The sequence below is a fragment of the Camellia sinensis genome, chromosome 15, assembly GCF_055761805.1.
Source record: "Camellia sinensis isolate YWXY chromosome 15, ASM5576180v1, whole genome shotgun sequence".
NCBI lineage: Eukaryota > Viridiplantae > Streptophyta > Magnoliopsida > Ericales > Theaceae > Camellia > Camellia sinensis.
Window position 1 is genome coordinate 86,555,475 of NC_138975.1, and position 13,297 is coordinate 86,568,771.

A 13,297-nucleotide genomic window follows, 5' to 3' on the forward strand; every position below is an offset into this window, starting at 1 on the left:
TCATTGGAGGGTGGCTAAAGATGGCCAGCAAGAAGCCAAAGGTGATGGATGGTGGTGTTGCCTGGAGTTGGTCGGGGAGGAAAAAGTGAGTACAAACTTAATTTGAATTTTTTTTTTTTTGCATATAAATGTTTTGCAAATTTTGAAATCCTTTTTTCAATGAAAACAAAAATATACACCCAAAAAAATATTTTATCAATTAAAAAAAATAAAAATAAAAACAAAAATCACGAAATTAGTTGGGAAATAAAACATTATTATAGCGATCCCGGTTTTACCCCGACCTACTTTGTGTCCCGGACTTGGGTTCTGTGGTTGAATATCGTATCCTTGTCTTGTTATTCTCTTTTGACTCTTTGTATTTGAGTTTTGGATTATGTTGGGCGTGTTTGGAACAGGTTGGTTGTTAGTTGGTCTAGAATGTTGTTGCCTAGATTTTGGCTTCTTGACTCGAGCGAGGCTTCTTGCGCTCGAGCGAGCCTTGTGTAATCTACTTCTTCGCTCGAGCGAGGCTTCTTATGCTCGAGCGAGGCTTCTTACGTTCGAGCGAGAATTGAGAGTTCTCAGGTTTCCTTCCAGATGCAACTTTTCTGGGGAGGGGGGAGTTCTTCGCTCGAGCGAGACTTCTCGCGCTCGAGTGAGCTTTGTGTTAGTTGTTCCTACACTCGAGCGTGTGTCTACGTCTATGGAGGACCTGAAGCTTTGCATTCTACGTTCGAGGGACACTTCTTGCGCTCGAGTGAGGTTACTTGTTGTGTCTGGTCGCTCGAGCGATAACTACTTCGCTCGAGCGAAGGTCGGGTCTATCAGTTCGCAACAGAGTGATTTTACTTCACTTTTTAATCTCTTTTCTCCTAAAAACCCTAGATCGGCTGTCTCTCTCTCTCTAAATACTCTCTCTCTCTCTCTCTATAAATAACCCTAGATTTAAACATCTCTCAATCCTAGTCCCTTTGTTAAAGTGTTGGAGCATCTCAAGGGCTTTCTTTTGATCTGAGCAAAACCGAATTTGGAGCATTTTTGAAGCTTTTCATCATCTCCTTTGAGCTTCTACTCTTAAGATAGGGATATTTTACTCTTTAATATAAGCTTTAACCTAGATATTTGTCATTTGTATAAATGGAGGGATTTGGGAGTGATTTGGGTAAAAGTTAAGGTTTGGGCTCTAAACTAAAGGAGGTTTCATGTTAATTTACAAAATAACCTTGGGGGTTTGTGTATGAGGTTCTTTATTGTTGAAATTGTGAGATTTAGACCTATGGGAATATGTTTTGGAGTAGGGGGAAAATTGCCCTAAGTTGAGTTGAAATAACTATTTGTGTAAATAATGAAATTGGGGGAAATATGTGATGGAATGGTGTAGTTTGGTTTGATAAATCACACACCTATGAAAAAGTTGATAATTTATCTGTTGATAGATTTGTTTATCTATTTAGAAAATATATGTTTTGGGCTATCGGTGGAGGATAGCTATGATTGTTGTAGAAACTGCATGCGGATTAGGTAAATTGGAACTAGTCATATGAATATTGTCATTGAATATGACGGATTGATTAAATTGTTGAATATGTGAATTTTGGTAGTCATTGTATATGACATGCTTTTAAATACATTGTATATGTATCGTTGTTTGAGAGGAGATAGGGGATGTACTCCATTGTTTGGGAGAAGATAAGGGATGGACTCCATTGATAATTAAGTTGGCCGGAGTGTCCAGGGTGAAAGTCCCGAAATTATACATCTATGGGTGCCGGTTCCCTCAGATGTAATTCTGTAAAATGGCAAGAAAATAGAAGTGTTGAATAATGTTTGTTATTGAAGCGTTGATAAATGAGTTGTAGTCTCGTTTTGAATTGTTTAGATAACAATGAACTATGTCAATGAATTGATTTGGATAAATGAATAGAAATGGACTGAAATACGGATGTCGATATTGACTGGTCATGAAAAAGGTGTAAGTTGGTTTACTAGTATTGAACATTTATCTGACGCTGATTGCTTAATTAATTCTCATATATTGTTTAGTATATCTCTATTGGGCCTTGGCTCACCTTACTTAGGAACTCATTTTCAGGTACAGATGACATGCCACCTCCAAAGACATAGCTTGGGAGGCTTAGGGGCTGAAGGCTCCACTTTTGTGATTTCGTTTTGTGTTGAATGTTTATTCAAGCCGAGGGTTTTACTTGTATAGAGACTAGACTCTTCTTTTGTTGAAACCAAGTGAAGTCTTGAAAAGATGTAAGCCCTTAGAGCATTTATTTTGTTGTTCTCAATTAGAGTTACATGCTATAGTTTCAAGATGAACGTTTATGAACGTGTAATGCATGTGATATCTCTTGCAATATTAACTCTGATGAATGAAAATATAATATTTCTATTATGTCTATGTATCTTATAAATGATTGATTATATCATATTTTGAGGGCGTTACAATGATATATGCTATTGATTAATTTTAATGAAAACACTTTGACATGATAAAGCTTTAAAACAATATAGCACTATAAACTTTGCACTTTCTAAGCTCTGTACTTAGTGTATCCATCATCTAATTTTGTATTTGGTAGGGTTTTTGACTACATAAAGTATGCAATTGTGTAAAGTATGCAATTGTGTGATGGATATGCCAGTCCTAGATGCATTCTAAAGGCATTTAAAAAGTAGCATTCAAGGTCTACTAACATTTTAATATAAATCTTTCAAAATTTTGGTCATTAGTGGAAGGGTTCTTTTTTCCTCCAAAGATTTGTTAATATATAAATAATTAATTTTATATTACTTTCTTGAATAGCCATTCAAGCTTTATATATATATATATATATAATTATCATCTATGACTAAATGTCCTTCTTGGTATCACTGGACTAGTATATCATTTTTCTTTGTTTAATTGGTTTTTTTTTCCCCTCATTACAGGCTCTTTCTTGTAAAGTTGGATTTACTATTTCTCTTGTTGGACTTTTTTATATGGTTGATTGTCCAGTATAATCTAATTATCCTAATATTTATAAATATTCTCCTACTAATTGACCAAAAAAAAAAAAAAAATGCCCCCTCTTGAAATGGATGCCAATCTTAACGCAATTAATTCATCTTTAGATCCAAACTAAAAATGATTTTAAAGGCATGCTTTAGTATATGAAGGGCTAAATAAAAGGAGAACATTAGGGCATGATTCATATGATTTTCGTTGTTCATAATTTAATTTTTCATGCTTTTAGAAGGAAAAATAATGAAAAGTTTAAAAGTCACTACAAGAAAATACACAATTGGCGATCACTTTTGCCGACTAAAAATATTTTGGTTGCCAAAAGTTGTGGAATTGGCGACCAAAAATTATGTTAGTCGGTAAAAGTACAATATTTGCCTACTAAATTTTTTTAGTCGGGGTATATTAATTTTTGGCGACTAAAAAAAAATTTAGTCGCTAAAAATCTCATAATTGGCGACTAAAAAAAATTTAGTCGCTAAATTTGCCACAATTGGCGACTAAAAAAATATTTTTGTCGCTGTATATATAGTTTTGGCAACTAAAATAATTTAGTCGCTGAAATAAAAATAAAAATTATTTTTTTATCTTTCGCGACCAAAAGTTTGGTAGGCAAAACCTTAATTTCAGCGACTAAAAATTATTTTGGTTGTGGTATATATAGTTTTGGCAACAAAAATATTTTCATCGCTGAAAGAAAAATAAAAAATTATTTTTTATCTTTCGCGACCAAAAGTTTGGTCGGCAAAACCTTAATTTCAGCGACTAAAAATTTGTTTGGTCGCGGTATATATAGTTTTGGCAACAAAAATATTTTCGTTGCTGGAAGAAAAATAAAAAATTATTTTTTATCTTTCGCGACCAAAATTGTGGTCGGCAAAACCTTAATTTCAGCGACTAAAAATTATTTTGGTCGCGGTATATATAGTTTTGCCAACTAAAATATTTTCGTCGCTGAAAGAAAAATAAAAAATTATTTTTTATCTTTCGCGACCAAAAGTTTGGTCGGCAAAACCTTAATTTCAGCGACTAAAAATTTGTTTGGTCGCGGTATATATAGTTTTGCCCACTAAAATATTTTCGTCGCTGAAAGAAAAATAAAAAATTATTTTTTATCTTTCGCGACCAAAAGTTTGGTCGGCAAAACCTTAATTTCAGCGACTAAAAATTTGTTTGGTCGCGGTATATATAGTTTTGGCAACAAAAATATTTTCGTCGCTGAAAGAAAACTAAAAAATTACTTTCACTCATCACTCTTTCTCTCTCTCTCTATGTCTCTCACTTATCTATCTCTTCTCACATCTCTTTTCTCTCTCTGTCTCTTTCTTTCATCTCTCTTCTCTCCATCTGTCTTGCTCATCTCTCTTCTCTTGCTCTCTCGTATCTCTCTCTCGTTCATCTCTTTTCTTTCTATCTCTCTCTGTCTCTCTCGTTCATCTCTCTGTCTCTCTCGCTCATATCTCTTATCTCTATCTCTCTCTCTGTCTCGCTTGTTAATCTCTCATCTCTCTCTGTCTCTTTTTCTGTCTCTCACTCTCTATCTCTTTCTCTCTTTGTCTTTCGTTCTCTCTCTCTCTCGTCTTTTTCTCTCTCTCGCTCATCTCTCTTCTCTCTATCTCTCTCATCTTTTTTCTTTCTCTATCTCTCTTACTCATCTCTCTTTTCTCTTTCTCTTTCTCTGTCTCTCTCGCTCATCTTTATTCTATCTCTATCTCTCTCTTTTTCTATGTTTTTCACTCGATCATCTCTTTTCGCTCTCTTTCTCTCTCTCTCTTTGTCTATCTGTTACTAATCTTTTGTTTCTCTCTGTCTCTGTCTTTATCTCTTTCTCTCCCTGTCTCTCTCTCTCTCTTTCTCTATCTCTATCTCTCTCTCTCCGTCTCTCTCTCACTTATCACTCTTCTCTCTCTCTTTCTCTCTCTATTATTTATTATTATAATTTTACTTTTTATTTATTATCCTTTTGGAGGGATTTTTAAATTAATTTGGTGAGGAACTCTAGAGGGATTTCAAACACACTAAAATGAGTTAGGGCTTAAACACGTCTCTCTCTCTCTCTCTCTCTCTCTCTCTCTCTCTCTCTCTCTCTCGCATCTGCTCTCTTTCGATTCTCTCACGCCTTTGTCTCTCCCATTCCATCACTCTCTCTCTCTCTCTCTCTCTCACGCCGATTGCCCTTCTCCTGATATTGAATCTCTGTCACTTTGTTTCCATCGTCATCGGGTAAGGAGCATCACTGCCATCGAGCACCACCGTCGATCCACTATTGGACCATTACCCTAGTATGTCTCCACCTGCTCTCATTCCTCTCTCTCGTTTGTTCAGATTCCAATTTCACATTTCTTTTTCTTTTTCTTCTTCTTCTTCGTCTTCTTCTCTTTCTCTCTCTCACATTTTCCTCGTAATCTCTCTCATGAATTTGCTTTCAGCCATTGAAAGCTTCACCTAAATTTTTAATCTCTCTTTCATCTATTTCAATATGTGTGTTGCTTGAATTGATCAAAACTACATTACTTGTCAATTTTATATAATTTTACGAAGGATATGACTAGCTTGTTTGGTTTGGATTTTCAGCATTCATTTTTCAGAAAATTAAATTTTTTTATTTCCATTAAATGTTATATTCTAATGTTTTTTAAAAAATTTCGATATACTAAACATAAATACACTTTAAAAGTATAATATTTGTGAAAAAATATTTAAAAAATTCACTGCATACTAAAAATAATTTTTTTTGAGAAATCATTACATTTTTTGTATTCTTGTGTATTTATTAATTTTTTAAAATATTTTTTGACAAATATTTTAATTTTTTGATACATCTAAGTAAGGTAAATCTAAAAAAATCTAAAAAAATGCTTAAATTTTAAAAATATTCACTAAAAGTAAAAATAAAAATCTCAAATTTCAAAAAATTAAAACCAAAAATTCAAAAAAATATTTTCCAAGAAAAAATCAACCAAACAGCACCTAATATTTTATCTTCCTCCCAAATTCGCCAATGTTCAAATTTCCCTCTAAACTATCTCATTTCGGCGCCTCTGTTACCTTATCCCCAAATCTCTCTAAAGGTTCACAACGACGCAATCGTGAGCGATCCACAGCGAGTCCTAGGCCGAGATCACACCATCGTGAGCGATCCACAGCGACGCAATGGCTTCCAAATCCTACAACAAGATCACTGATATCTACGACGACCTCATCCTTCAGGTACATACACTAACCCTCCTATTCCATGAATGATCTCTCTTCTTATCAAACCCTAATCCTACGACGTTTCTCCTGCCTCGTATCTCTCTCTCTCTCTTTCTCTCTCTCTCCTTGATCTCTACGCCGTCTCACCGAGCTTCAAGCAGTTCGATTTCGTCTAAAGGTTCGATCGATTTCAATCTCTCTTTCTCTCTCTATTTCAATCTGTGTGTTGTTTGTATTGGTTTAGCTTTAATAAAACTGATCTGATTTGGTGTATGAAAGCTATGAATTGTGGTTTTTGATTCTATCTTGATAGTTTTTCTTTTATTTTCTTAGGATTCATATGTTTGAGTGGTCTCATCTCAATTGGAACATCAATTCTATTTCTATAGGAACATGGTTCTAACAAAGTTTCTTACTTTCAACCATGGAATCGTGTTTCTGGAGTAGAAAGTCACACTCAGAAGATTCCTGCAACCAAGTATTTTTGCAAACTATCAGCATCCTAGTGGTTGGTGTCATGAGGGATGCTATTTATTGGTCATATAAATGATTCTTATTAATGTCTACAAAGTAGTTCAGAAAGTTCCTGGTTAGGAAGCTCTTCTGTTCAAGGCAATCATATGATGCATATAATGTTGTTTGATAGTTCATAGTTACTTCTGGCTCATTTTAGATGTCTCGAATTTGATCTTAGTCTTAGGCATTATTCACTTTCTATTCAATTGTTGTGTTACTTATTAGTCTGTTGTACATATTAATTTCATTCTTGTCAACTTCTTATTTTTTATTTTTTAAATGTTTTACTATTTATATTCTAGATTCTGTGTATTAGAAATTACCTGGGGTGCTGAAATTTATTTTCGATAATATTAATTCCTTTTCTCTTTCCCTCTCTTTCTCCTCCACGTAGGCCCGGGAAGAGTGTTTTGGGAGGATTACCATTGAAGCCATGGCATTTCAACTACCTGTACTGGTAATTTTTGAAGTTTCCTTGTTTGCTCCAATTGCTTTGATGTAAAATATTTTGATGAAAGTGTTTGTTACTTGTTTTGGTGTTTGGTTGGTGGCATATTTTATTGCCTATAAGAAACCAGAACCAAACTGGACTACTTGATTAACACACCAGAGTTGACTGATCTGATTTGTTGTTGAAGTTTGATGTGCACGTAGATCTTCAATATGATCAATCTTTTAGATTTGTCTCTGTTTTTTAGTTCTTGTTAGTGGTATATATATATATATATATATATATATGTCATGTAGATATGTTTTTATCTATTTATATCTATCTATTGCAGATTGAATATATATATATATATATATATTTTTTTTTTTTTTTTGTTGGAGAGCTTGATTCAGTAGCGATTTTTGATTTGTTTCTTTTAGATTGAATATATATATTTGAAGTGTTTTAAAAAACTTGTGTTTGGTGTTATTGTTGTATCTAAACTATGTATTGTTGGGCTGCTTCTGTAGGTTTATTTATAAGATTGGAAGTTTTAATTAATGATGGTTCTTGGATTGCAGTTGATTATATACTCAAAGGACAACAAAACAGGGTCTACAAAGTTAGAAACTTGTGACACTTTATCTAGGATTAATTACACTTTCCATTCCTATAATTTGATCAGAATTTTACTTTAGTTCCTATGGTTTTAATTTGAACAATTTGGTCTTTACATTTTAAGTTTAGTTTTAATTTAGTTTTTTTTGTCTAATTTTTTATTAATTTTGTTTACATGTACATCTTAAAAAATTAAGAAATATTTCAAAATTATTAATTTTAGTATTCTATTTAGATAGAAGTACTAAATTTAAATTGTACTTAAAGTTCCACATAGATTGAAGCGGATGATGAAAAACCACATGCCTTCTGTTTTGAGACTGGGATCAGTAGTAGTACATACCTTCTGTTTTGAAATGAAAAATATATATTAGGACGACTTTATCTCTGCATACACATATGGTATCTCTCTATTTCCCATCAACTTAGTATAACATTAGGTCATCCAGTTCTGGGATATATGGGGGTTTGTTGATCAAAGGATACCTTTGTATTGAGGATTAGAGTTACGCCAAAAGAGGGTGATGTCATTTTGAGTCTCTGTTCTTGGATAAGCAACTACACATGCTTTCTTGAATGTGTGAACCTGCTCATTATGTCCGAACATCATAATAGACCACATATGTAAGAAGCTACATTAATATGTGAACATAAATTAAATCTGGTGAAGGAAGATGATAAACCAGGGAAGATATTCAGTTTAGACTTAAATAATGTCAGATCCATGTTTGTTAAAAATATACAACAACTATATTCAATGCCAAACATAATCTTTAACTAGTTTGCTTTGAAGATCAAGAACATCATCAAACAGTAAAGCAGCCCCATACATACACTCCCAATGCTGATTAGAGTCAAGTGAATGGATTTCTTGAGCAATTTTCTGAATTGGGAAATCATTGTTGCTTCTTGGCCACCATTGTTGTTACAACTTGTTAGTTTTTTAACTTCTTTTCTTTGCTTTTCTATTATTTTCTCAGTAGGACATAAGCAGAGGAATATATTAAGGACAAGGCTCTACTTTTCTTTTCGAAACTATCAACACTCCAAATTCCAAACTATCAACACTCTCTCTCTCTGTGACACCTCTTGTCATATATATATATATATATATATAAACATAGCATTATAATACTAAATTATTTACAAAGGAAGGTAGAGCAAATGTTGTTAATGCCAAGACCCAATAATAGGTTGATGATTCCTTTCACCAACCTCACATGGAAATCCAGTTAATGACAGCCTACCAACTCCAACCTTTGAATGTTTTCTGATTAGTCAATAAATGGGTTTCGACCAGGTAATCATTAAACAGATGTAGCATTAAAATTGTTGCCACTTTAGGTACTATTACATGTTAAAATTTTTATTTATTTATTTATTTTTAATTTCCTCTGGCCTTGGAATGAAATGGAATATTAATGTCCTAAAACGCTGTACCACGATGGTAGGACAACACTGGTGAACAATATTGATGTAGAAAGTACTCTCTTTCCTGTCTTGTTAATCACATAGGATCCATCTTCAAGTGCACCATCAATTGGAAGCTCTTTGAAGTTGAGAATATGTATATTAGCCTCGTTAGCAAAAATACATGATGGTTCTGTGTCTGTTCAATAACAGTAAATTATCTTGTCATACATTTTCCTTTAATATTATGACATATAGGTTGCTCGTTATCATACTAATTATAAGTACCCTATTGTCTTTAGTGTAATGGGCAATGAATTGGCAATGGCATTATTAGTATTAGCAATTACATTTGAAAATGGTCATTTTTAGTCGTTAGTTTGAAGCTGATAACTATTGCCCTATTTGATCAACCTATCTGTCTAGATGCCCTTTTTGATAACAATTACTATTGCTCGATTTAATGATATAATGTTTTGCTAGATGGACTCTCTACCATTTCAATGCTGCTGGATTTTTGACTTCTTTAGATGATGACTTGAAGTCTTATTATATACACAATTAAAAAAACAAAAAAAAGAGGCCAATTAGTACACATTAATGTGTCTTTAAATAACCATAATTTAGATATTTAGGAGATATTGTAGGATAATCCAAAAAACTAGGAAACTAATATAACGTTATAAACTTATTCCTAAAAAAATGCAAATATCAAATAAAATAAATTAAATAAATCAAATACAATTTTAAAATTGCAAAATAACAGTCCAAAGGGATATGAAGCTTGTTCCTCACAAAATTATGAATAAAGATGGAAAGCCTTGTATCGAAGTTAAGCTTAAGGATGCAAAGCCCAAGGTATTTAGCCCTGAGAAGGTCAGTGCTATGATTCTAATTAAGATAAAGGAGACTGTGAGGCATTCCTTGGGAAGGAATTCAATTAAGGATGCTGTTGTCACAGTTGTTGGTGAGTAGAACTCTTCAAAATTACTACTATTATTCTCCACTCTTCCAAGGATGCTGTGGTACTCCCTTTTACTTTTTTTTGCAACTTGTAGCCAACTTTAATGATTCCCAAAGGCAAGCTACCAAGGATGCTGGTATTATTGTTGGGCTGAATGCTGCTAGAATTTTAAATGAACCATCTGCTGCAGCTATTGCCTATGGATTCGACAGTAAAGGTGGTGAGAATAACATCCTTGTGTTCGACCTTGGTGGTGGCACATAAAAAGTTAGACAATTTTATTTTTATTTTTTTAGCACAAAAAAGCTATTGCAAATCTGAAACTGTCATGATGATACATTTGATGGACTATATAATCAAATAGCACCAACCACGGATCCACTAGTAACAGAAGGGTTTAGAGTGTCTGGTCGATTTGTTGCCATCAGAACTTTGATGTTCCCTCGAGCATCAAATCCATCAAGCTGATTCACAATTTCAAGCATAGTGCGCTGAACCTCATTGTCTCCACCCACACCATCATCAAAACGTGCACCTCCTATGGCATCTAGTTCATCAAAAAACACGATACAAGCTTTTTTGGAACGTGCCATCTGAAATAGTTCACGAACCAGACGGGCACCCTCCCCAACATATTTCTTAACAAGTTCACTTCCAATAACACGGATGAAACACGCATCATTTCTATTAGCCACAGCTCTAGCTAAAAGTGTCTTACCAGTACCAGGTGGACCATAACATAGAACACCCTTAGGAGGGTCGATTCCGGGGTTCACAAACTTTTCAGGATCATTCCTTTGAAGTAACTACATAAGGAGAAACAAATAAACCATAAACAAAGAAAAAGAAAAGAAAAGAAATGAAAAAACAGAGAAAACCATAAATAAGAGAAAGATTGTTTTCAACACTGTAGTAGTCTTCTATGTCTGTCTGTGCTTGTCAAGCTTGATTGTGTTTGCCATGACCATATATGAACCTTGCACTTTTCTCTGTGTAAACATGAGTCTCATTGTCCAATCTGTTAATACCCATTTTAAATTTGTAATTAGCAGCTTATACTCTGAAATTGATAATTTAATTACCTGCAAATGAGTTAGAAATTTTGATTTGAACTTATGATTCTCTGAAATTGATAATTTAATTACCCATTTCAAATATTGTCATTAAAAACAAACCTAACATTATTTCTCATTTTCTTTGGTATAGATGGATGATGGATGATCTCGTGCACGAAGCTAAATTGTACAAGACTACTTGGCAGTATAAGCATTTTTGGGAGGATTAAATATTTTTGGATGGATGTGTATGGATAACAAATATTAGTAGTTTTATTTGTTGATAGCTGCGCATGGATAACAAATAGTTATGTTTCAAATTGTTATACTAGATGGATGTGGCTTGTGAATGAAAACTTAGAATAGTTGTATTGTGTCGAATGTTAATGAACTATGTATTTTGTCGAATGTTAATGATTCAGTTGATTTGAATGATGCTTTAAAATTATAGGTTTATTATGGATTGAATGAATTATTAGGAATTACAGGTGTATTGTTTTCTTGCTTTTGGTGACCAATTTATTAGTCGCGACAAATAAATAATTTTTTTTCGCAAAAAATGACAATTGTCGACCAAGAGTTTTGGTCGCAAAAAATACATCTATTGCCGACCAAAACAGTTCTTGGTCGTGGAATCTCACTTTTGCCGGCCAAAAGTTTTGGTTGCGAAAAGTAACAAATGGCGACCAAATTTTTTGGTCGTAGAAAAAATATATTTAGCGACGAAGAAGTTTTGGTCGTGGAATGTAATTTTTGCTGACCAATTTTGTTGGTCGTTGAAAATAATTTTTGCCGACCAAATTAGCGACTAACATGTATGGTCATTGAATGTAATTTTTGCCGACCAAAGTCTTTTCGCGACTAAATAGGTTAGTCGCAATAATTATATGTTTAGCGACCAACAATTTAGTCGCCAAATAGAATGTTTTGCCGACTAAAAATCTTTTTAGTCGCGAATTACTTTCCGCGACCCTCAATTGCCGACCAACTTGGCGACCAAAAAAATTGGTCGGGAATATGTTTTGCCGACCAAAAATTAGACTTTTGCCGACCAATTTTTTGGTCGGCAAATGTGTTAATTCTTGTAGTGAGTACTAATCGTTTTCATATAAGCTCTTATTTATGTGCAAATTTTTTTCAAAAAAAATTCATTAATAGTTTTCAAGAAAATAGAGTGATTTTAGTAAATTTTTCTACAAACAATATATCAAAGTTTTCGACGTCAAATTCTTTTTTTATATTTTAATATCGTGAAATAATAAAAAAAAAAGGTTACCAAACAGATTCAATTCTCAACCAATATTTGTTTTGGTTTTTGTGATTGTTGTTGCTGCATTATCTCATTTTTGTGCAACTCTTTTTGGTTTTTGTTTTTTCCTGGAAAAAATATTGATTGATCCGTGCATGCATTGGCAAAGTGAAGTCTATGCTCACTTGATGCTTTTGAGCACATTATTGAGAAGTCATAAATGATATGACATGAGCAAAGTAACAATAATCCCAATGCGACAGGTCCTCTGCTGAATGGCTAGTCAATTGCTACATCATTTTTGCATAACATAACTTCAACAATCAACAATGGATTGATGACTGTACACTTGTATGGTAGATATAACAACAATGTTATGAAATTAGAATAAAGTAGGAATGGCAATGGGGGGCAATGGGGTGGATATTAATTCCCCATCCCCATTCCCCTATAATAAATTTTTCCCATTCCCCATTCTCCATTCCCCATGGGTACCACACTCCCCATTTTTTAATGGGTATGGATTTTCCATAACCCACTTTAATCCCCATTTTTATTTTTTATATTTAATGTTAACAGCCACTTTTTTTTTTTTTTTTTTTTTTTTAAAGTTCACAACAAAAACTAAATATACCTTCAATCTTTTTTCTTTCTTTTTAAATATATTTAATGTTAACAATTTTTTTTTATTTTTTTTTAAGGTTCACAACAAAAGTTAAATATACCTTCAATCTTTTTTCTTTCTTTTTTAATATATTTAATGTTAAAAATTTTTATTTATTTATTTATTTATTTATTTATTTATTTATTTTTTTAAGGTTCACAACAAAAGTTAAATATACCTTCAATCTTTTTTCTTTCTTTTTTA

At 33.1% G+C, this 13,297-nt stretch overlaps 1 long non-coding RNA gene across 1 annotated transcript; it reads left to right on the top strand.

The window, feature by feature from the left end:
- Nucleotides 1–5,923: 5,923 nt before the first annotated feature.
- On the top strand, nt 5,924–7,208 carry LOC145813662 (uncharacterized). The gene is made up of 3 exons (XR_014356863.1): nt 5,924–6,202; nt 6,349–6,365; nt 7,098–7,208. It is a non-coding gene; the product is annotated as an uncharacterized LOC145813662 (long non-coding RNA).
- The last annotated feature ends 6,089 nt before the right edge of the window (nt 7,209–13,297 follow it).